The following is an 8,604-nucleotide window of genomic DNA, read 5'->3' on the forward strand; positions in this document are numbered from 1 at the left end:
ATGTTCAAGCCATTGTCGATTGCCATTGCTGTTGCGATGGGCGTCATGTTCCTTGGTGATACTCTTTATCTCGGAAGGTTTGCCAAATCTCTCAACCTTATTTATATACAGTAACACAGCTATAGCTTGCTCCACTCTAAGCTTCGTGATCGACATGCATGAAAATACATAAAGAAAATTGATTTTTGCTCCTCCTTCTTTCCCTTTGAAAATATATAGAAATATTATTACCTTTGGCTAGCATTATTGACAAATATAATAAAATTCATTATAGGAGTAATTCAACTAGAAAATCTAGAGTCGAAGAAGAGAGCGAGAGAGAGAGAGAACATTTCCAATTGGTTTATTGTTTCTGTTAATGAAGGTTTAATTCATCCCTGAAAACGATTCTAGTACAGCGTCATACAGCATATTGTTGAGTTCATCGTCCCGCAAAATCAAGAGAGCACAAAGTCTCAGAATTAACTATACCTTAGTCCCTGTAGGTTATTGAAACTATTGAGTAAGTCCATGTAATTTAAAAAATAATCAAATAGTAAGGATTAATTGATTAGTTCTGTTAAACTACAAACCAAATTATAATTAACTCCATAATCTCCATCAACTTTGAGATGTATGCAAGAAAAACACAAAGCTTCTTTATTTCGTGTGAATTTTTGCAAACTCTATCCTGTATTTTGCAGTTTGATCGGAGCAACAATTATATCTATTGGATTTTACACCGTAATGTGGGGGAAAGCCAAAGAAGAGCTGGGTGATGATTGCAATGCTGCTAAGCCGGAATCCTCGTGTGCCCAGAAGGTCCCTCTATTACAAGGCTACAACGCTACGAAGCTACAAGATGAACAAGCGTAGGTAGGAGCAGACAGACTTTATATGTACATAAAATTAACGGCAAAAGCCAAATTGTTCGACAACCATCCAGTTCTTGGAAAAGAAAATGGCATCCATGGTCAGGCCTTGGTTTGTATATTGAGAATTGAGATCCTCAAACTCTCCCAGCTCTAGTCAGGTAATTGCACAAGTTCACATCACACTTATGTCAAGAAAACCTTTCTTTGAAGGCTACACATTGATGCGGAACCCTAGGTTTTAAAGGATAATTTCTATGATACTTGGATACAACATAAAGAGGTGAGAAGCATGAAAGAAAAAAATTAAAAATAATTTTTAATGGAAAAGATAATTTTTATTGTTTTTGTGGAATAAAATACGATTTTCTTTCTTTGGCTATTTCTCTGCAACATTAATGTAAGTATATAGCTATTATGTAGTATTTGATTACTATTTTTTAACAGGAAAAAAAAAGACGATGAAGATAAAAATGTATTTGGAAAAATAATTTTTTTTTGTCTTTGAAATAATTTTATAGTGAATTTTTATATTTTTAAAATATGAGATATAGAGAAAACATATTTTTATAATATTAATTATTTTTTATTTCTAAATTATCATTGTAAAAAACTTTTAATTTCAAATTTATTCATTTAAGATATATAAAAATAAAATGACTATTATTATAAATTTTTAACTCAACTTGATGGTTGATCTAAGTTAAGGCTGGGGATATGAGTTGAAAGAGTAAACTTGAGTTAACTTAAGTCAATAGAAAAAGAAAAAAACAATTGAAGTAACTTTGTTTTGACCAAAAAAATTCAAAACAAAGTCCAAAGATTTTTTTATTTATGTTTTATCTTGGATTGATCGGTTACAAATCAACTTGGATTTTTGATCATGTTAGATTATATCAATCTTTTTTTCATATTTTCTTAAATTGAGACTAGTCTAAGCCCCTAGTCATTCAGGTCTTAAATCAATATGAAGGGATAATTAGAGTTTTATAATTAAGGTTATTATAATATTATTAAAAAGTAAAGTAAAAAAAATAATATTTAATTATTTATTTTGAATATGTAAATTTGTAAGTAATGTATATTAAAGATAAAATAGACTTTGGTTTAATATTTTATTATGTCGTATCCATCATAACCAAATAAGATATAGATAAAGTGTAAAAGCTAGTTTAAAAAAATAATATAAAAATATATTTTCAATGATAATTATTTTAAAGGGATATTAATAAGTGAATTAAACAATAAAAAGTTTGGTGTAACATTTAAAATTGGTTAAAAGAATGAAGGGTCAAATTAAAAGATATTAAAATCTTTAGGGACTAATTTATAAATAAACAAAATAAAGAGTATAAATACTCTTTTTTCTCTCTCCTTGGGCTGGTTGCATGGTAAAGAAAGGGAGTTTGTTTTTTTGAAAATCTTCTCCAAATTTCTTGATAAATTCCCTAAAAAGTAATGGTTTTAAGAAATAAAAAAGGTGAGAGAGTGATTAGAGAGGAAAAATGAGTGACTTAGAGGATTTAGAAGAGAAACTTTGGTGTAGAAAAAGAGGAAAATAAAGGTGAAAGAAAGTTTGAATTTTCTTCCAAAATTCTCTTTGATTCTTTGTTGTTTCAAGATAAGAACTTTTATTGTATTTGGTTTTATGAATTTTAGCATATTAAGGTTAAGGTTTATAATGATGTTTGTGTATTATGAAAAGGAATGAATTATTATTATTATGATGATTTTAAGAATTATTGTTGTTAGAATCAAGTTTAAAAGTATGAATAAAGATTAGATTAGTGAGGAAATGGTATAAATTTAAAATAAATCATTCCCTTTTTTGGACACACATATTCAGCTAGGGAGGGAGAGAAGGAGGAGTGGATTTTGTTTGAAATTTTGATAAAAATGATGAGTGGTAGGGGTTTAATTAAACTAATTGTAATTGAATTAGGTTGAAATATAATACCTAAAAGGGAGAGAGAGGGGGGTCTTTAAGGCCAATCGAGTGAAGAATTGAGAGAAAAGAATTGGAAATTTGTAATAAATTTTATTAAAAAAAGTTGATTATTTTGTAATTGTTGGGAAAAGAATGATCAAATTTATGATAAGAAATACATGTAAGAATGAAATTATTTATTGAAAATTATTGAATATTTATGAGATAAAAAATGAGGGGTCAAGTAAGATCCCTAATTGTATTTATGAAAATATTGATAATATTGATTATGGTATAATAAAAGGTATCATTGTAAGAAGGCTTTAAACAAGAGGCTCAAACCTTTACGTGCATAAAGCAAGTACAATAAAGCCTAAAATTAATAATTTAGTAATGCGTTTTATCTTTTAATTATTTATTGTCTTATTTTTAAATTAATGTAAAAGGGTTAGATTATAATAATTTAGTGAAAGAAAAGATTGTAGAAGAAGGAAATTGGATTAGTTATCCAAAAAACTTGAAGAATAATGATAGTAGAAAAATTAATATCAATCATAATAGATTCATCGTAATAAAAAAAATGATTTATATTAAGGAAAGTGGAGAGTAAATTGGTCATTCAAAATAAGAATGACAAATGATAGTAATATTATAATAAATAGAATAAATTAATTAGTCACTTGAGAAAAAAAGTGATTGATGATAACAATGAATGTCGTTGTCGGCATATGTTAATTATTAAGTAAGGATAATTAAGGATATCAAAGGTATTAATATTGATATAAATTGATAAGTCACTTTAAAAAAAAAATGACTAGTGATAACAATAAATATCGTTGTTGAAATGGATTAATTATCAAGTATAGATAATTAATGATATCAAAGGTATTGATATTGACACAAATTGATTAGTCATTTTCTTGAGAAAGAAAATGACTGATAATAATGATCAATATCATTATTAATGTAAATTAATTATTAAGTGGGGTAATTAATGATATCTATTGATATTGACTTAAATTAAGTAGTCAATTAAGGGATGGAGAAGTTGATAATGATAAATATACAAGATGTTGGTAGGGGTAAATCACCAATTTGAATTATCAATAATATTATGAATATTTGGTATTGATAATCAAAGGATAATAAAAAAGGAGATATTGTTAGATTCAAAGACTGAAAATTATTTAATGATAAAAAAGAAATACAATTATGATATAAAATATTTTTTAATGCAGATATTGTATCTTACTAATTATATATGTAAATATATGTTATATGTTATAGGTTCTTTCTAGACTTGTCCAAAATAGAATGGATTGCTCATCTAATTCTTTTTTTTATAGTTTAGGAAGTAATTTAACTCTATTTTGGATTAATTTATTAGGATAGAAAAGTTAGTAACTTAATGATGATGTTGAATGTTGAACTTATAAATAATTTTCTAGTTGATGTGTGATGACATGTAATTTTATTAGTAAATACTTATTAATTAATTGGAATGTGATGTTTTTATATTTCCCTTAATTTAAATAGTTATAATTTCTTTAATTTCATAAGATAATTAGTAATACATTGTAAATATTTTTTTTGTTATATAATAAATATAAAAAGTATATGTAAATCAAATTAGTTTAAATGAGACTGTGATGATCAATAAAAAATATCCATGATAATTGAATATGTAATAAAAGGATATTTGATGCAAGTATTGATGATGTCAATAACTTGATAATGTTATTGAATAGATGAAATGCTACCAAAATTTTCAAAAAATAAAAATTTATGGCAACTTTATTATTTATATGCATGTTGAATTTCATAAATGAAAAATTAAAGATGTTATAAACATTCATTTTATCTTATATATCATTACCACACCATTCTGCTTTGATTTCTTTTTTTCATCTTATCTCCTCCATCTCCATTTTCATTGTCTTTGTCTCTTATATTCTTAAGATAATAACTTAATGTTGCCTTACAGTTTAGTACTATAAAATTTTAATTATACATGAGAAAAGAAAGATATTAACCTATTAAAACAAAAGCTAAAACTGATTAAGAATTCATTGTTCATGCACTCACAATTTACTATGAACTTGCCTAATAAAATCACCATTTTGCCTTTCATGATTGAAATCATATACCGTATTTCCTGAGAAAAAATTTTCATTCCCATGAGATCATTTGTTATTACAAGATTGAATGGGTATATAACAATATATTAACATTTTATTTGCATGATGTAATGTCTAAAATATCATTAAAAGTTAAGTTTGTTTAACTTTTTGAGCAAGAGTATTTTTTTTATCTTTCTTAGCACAATGTAATTACTAAGGCACCTTAGAAATAATAAAAAAAAAAAAACTTTAGTAAAAGGGTTTTTTTGGACCTTTTTATTATGAATTTTTTGTTAATATCACGGGGATAAAGACACCTGGATCTTTTAATAAATTAAATTAAAAGAAAAGAAAAGAGAAAAGTTATTGATGCATATGAGAGGTGTCCATACCTTTTAGGTTATGAGGTGATGTCTCCTGGAGGCCAAAAGTTAGTAATTATTGTCTTAATCGACGATACACTTGGAGGTGGGTCAATAAGGACAACACATGCAAGGCTTCTCATTATGGCTACACAACAATTTTATTTTTACTTCTTTTTTTTCCCCCTCTCTTTTTCTCTTGAAAAATGTGCAATCCCAACCAAAACTAAAAGTGGTACTCCATTTTTTTTCTTAATTCAATTGTGACCTTTATTTTTATTGCTCTTTATTTGTTTTAAATTTTATTTTTTCATTAATGTTTTTTTTTTATTTTATCCCACGGCATTTCATTCTATTTCGTATTTATATCAAATTTGGTCTTTATTTTTTTTACTATTTTTTATTTTGTTTAATTTCATCCCTTCATCTTTTAAAAAACTCTTTTAAGGTTGAGTTCTCTTCAAAAATTCTTTTTAATTCTTTTTTAATCATTAAAAATATTGTTTTTAATGTTCATAAACCTTTGTTCACGTAGAGAGAAAAGCATTGTGGATATCAATGTATGTCTTAAAAGTACAAGTTTTTACATATTTGATCCATTTTGATTTTTTACATGTTTGATCCGTTTTGGTTTTTATGTTAATATTTTGGTCCTAAGACTTTAATCTTGTGTTTAAATTCTTGAAAGCTGAGAAAGAAGTGAGAAAGTTGTTGAAAAGACTTTCAATCGGCCACAATAAAAGTCGACCTTGATATTAGTATGTTTGTCTTGAAGAAAGAAGTTCAATTAAAGTGGTTCGAGTCTTTCATTATGTCAAAATAAATAGATTAGAATTATGAAGGTTTTTTTATTTGATTCTGAATTTTTATACTAATTGTAACATGTTATAGGGTTTGGAATGAGATTATTTAGATTTATATAATATTTTTATATGTTTATAGGTGAAAATAGGTTGAAATTTTGAGTTTTGATAATTCTAAAATCTAGATCCTAATTTTTTATGACGAGAATTTGTTACAAGGAACAACTCGTTATTTTTCCAAGTTGATAATACGCACACATAAAAGACTAGGAAAGCTTGGGCTTTTATGTTAGAGGTCATGGGCACCTAATATCATTTTAAAAGCTAGGCATGCAACCCTGGCTTATAAGCATAGGTGTGTCTAAATCTTGATGCATGTGGTATTTCATCTTTTTTAAATTTATTATTTTATTTTTATATTTTATAATAAATTATTTCAATGATGTTAAAACTCTAATTTTATTGAGAATTATGACATAATTCATTAATTTTTTTGAATATCGTTGACATAATTTTTTGAATTATAACATATATATATATATATATATATATAAGTTTTTTAAAAATAGCTCATATTATCAATTGTTCTTTTTTATAAAGACATCTGAACAACATTGAGACATAATTTTTCTTCTTCTTGGATTGAAACTTTTTTCTTTTCTTATCATGATAAATTTATATTTAAAAAATTATTTTTTTAATAATAATTATACAACCAATTCTTTTTTTCAGACTTTGAAATTAGTTAAGGTTTTTAATAACTAAAATATTAGATGATGATTTTTTTTTACTGATAAAAAATAAAAATTCTTTATTCATTTCACACATTTTAAAGATCATGTCAAAGAGAATGATCGTTGTGATGTAACACACGCGTGACATCTTCCATCATTATTCATTGTCATTTTTTTTCCTTGTAGGTTCTTGATTTTATTTTATTTTTGTATTTCGATCACTGAACTTTATTTATTTTCAATTTCATACTTTAAAGTTATGATGCTTGGTTTTATGTGTTAAAATTTGTTTCTATTTGCATTTTCTTGCATATTTATTGTGTCATAAAATATTCAAATGTTAAATTAAAGTTTGATTTTATGAAATAGGAATAAAAAAAGATCAAAATTAATAAAAACAACAACAACAAAAATAAAAACATATTTATCTTTCAAAAGGGATAGAAAAATTCAATTTCATCCTGCAAGTTTTAAAATATACATATTTGGCCATGTTATTTCTGGTTTTTACATCTTGATCTGAAATTCTATTAATATTTTTTTTTATATTCTTAAGTAAATATCATGTCATCTATTAAAATAAAATAACTATAGCAAATAACACATTATTCACTCTTAAAATACAAAAAAAACTACACCATGTGCATGGATCAAATGTTTTTTATTTTTGGCCAAGCGCATGAGCTAACCTCTCCCATTAAATTTCATTAATTATTTTTTAAATTTTAAATTTTAATTAATATCATCTTTCTTAGTTTTTTAAATTATTTAGTTTATTTTTTAAAATAGTTATCAATCTTTTGAATTCTTTCTATAACTTAATAATACTTTGAATATATTATTGCAATTTATTATTAAAGAATTTTCACTTAGATTTTAGATAAATAAGTTGTATTTGTATGACATATATATAAAATTAAAATCATTTCTACATAGTGATAAAAACTAACCTCTAAGATAACTAAAACAAATGTATAAAATGGATATGATAGACAAAGTAAAATATTTGCATATGTATCTATCATTTTCTTCTTCCAAGAAATATCAACTTCTTGCTTTAATATTTAATTAATATTAACAACTCTTGTTTCAATTTATTAATTCATATATTTTTCATTTCATTTTAATTAAGCATACATGTCATTTTTATTTTCTTCATTAAAAAAATTATGATGACAAAAACCAAATATGATGCCAACAATTTTTTTTATTTTAGAAATTAACTTGAAAAACTAGCCGTGACACAACTTAGATGCACCAAGTAGTTAAATAAAAAACAAATAGTCTAGGTCATGTTTGTTTTTTGAAAAATAGTTTTCGGGAAACCACTTTCCAAACTTTCCCGTGTTTGTTTATCATTAGGAAAATTGGTCAATGAAAAATATTTTCTGATCAATAAAAAATAATTTCCAGTCAACGGAAAACACTTTCTGGTCAACAAAAAATATTTTCTGGTCAACAAAAAATATTTTTCAATCAAAAAAAATTTGACTTGATTTTTAGGAAAGTGGTTTCCTTTTTAGCTGTGTTTATTTTCCGGAAAGTGGCTTCTGAAAAAACACTTTCCAAACTTTCTTGTGTTTGTTTTCCAGAAAGTGGTTTCTGGAAAATCACGTTTCAAACTTTCTTGTGTTTGTTTGCTGTTAGGAAAGTTGGTAAATGGAAAGCACTTTCTAGTCAAAGAAAAATTTGGCTTGGTTTTCAAGAAAGTGTTTTCCTGAAAAATTGGGACTGAAAACACTTTTTGGAAGTTGTGAAAAATTTAAAAATATCATTATTTACTGATTATATCAAATATGATCCTTAA

General features: G+C 25.1%; 1 long non-coding RNA gene across 1 annotated transcript; it reads left to right on the forward strand.

The window, feature by feature from the left end:
* On the forward strand, window positions 1-1,083 carry LOC105140182 (uncharacterized). The gene is made up of 2 exons (XR_845142.1): window positions 1-77; window positions 684-1,083. It is a non-coding gene; the product is annotated as an uncharacterized LOC105140182 (long non-coding RNA).
* The last annotated feature ends 7,521 nt before the right edge of the window (window positions 1,084-8,604 follow it).

Source organism: Populus euphratica, unplaced genomic scaffold (assembly GCF_000495115.2).
Source record: "Populus euphratica unplaced genomic scaffold, PopEup_1.0 scaffold256.1, whole genome shotgun sequence".
Lineage (NCBI taxonomy): Eukaryota > Viridiplantae > Streptophyta > Magnoliopsida > Malpighiales > Salicaceae > Populus > Populus euphratica.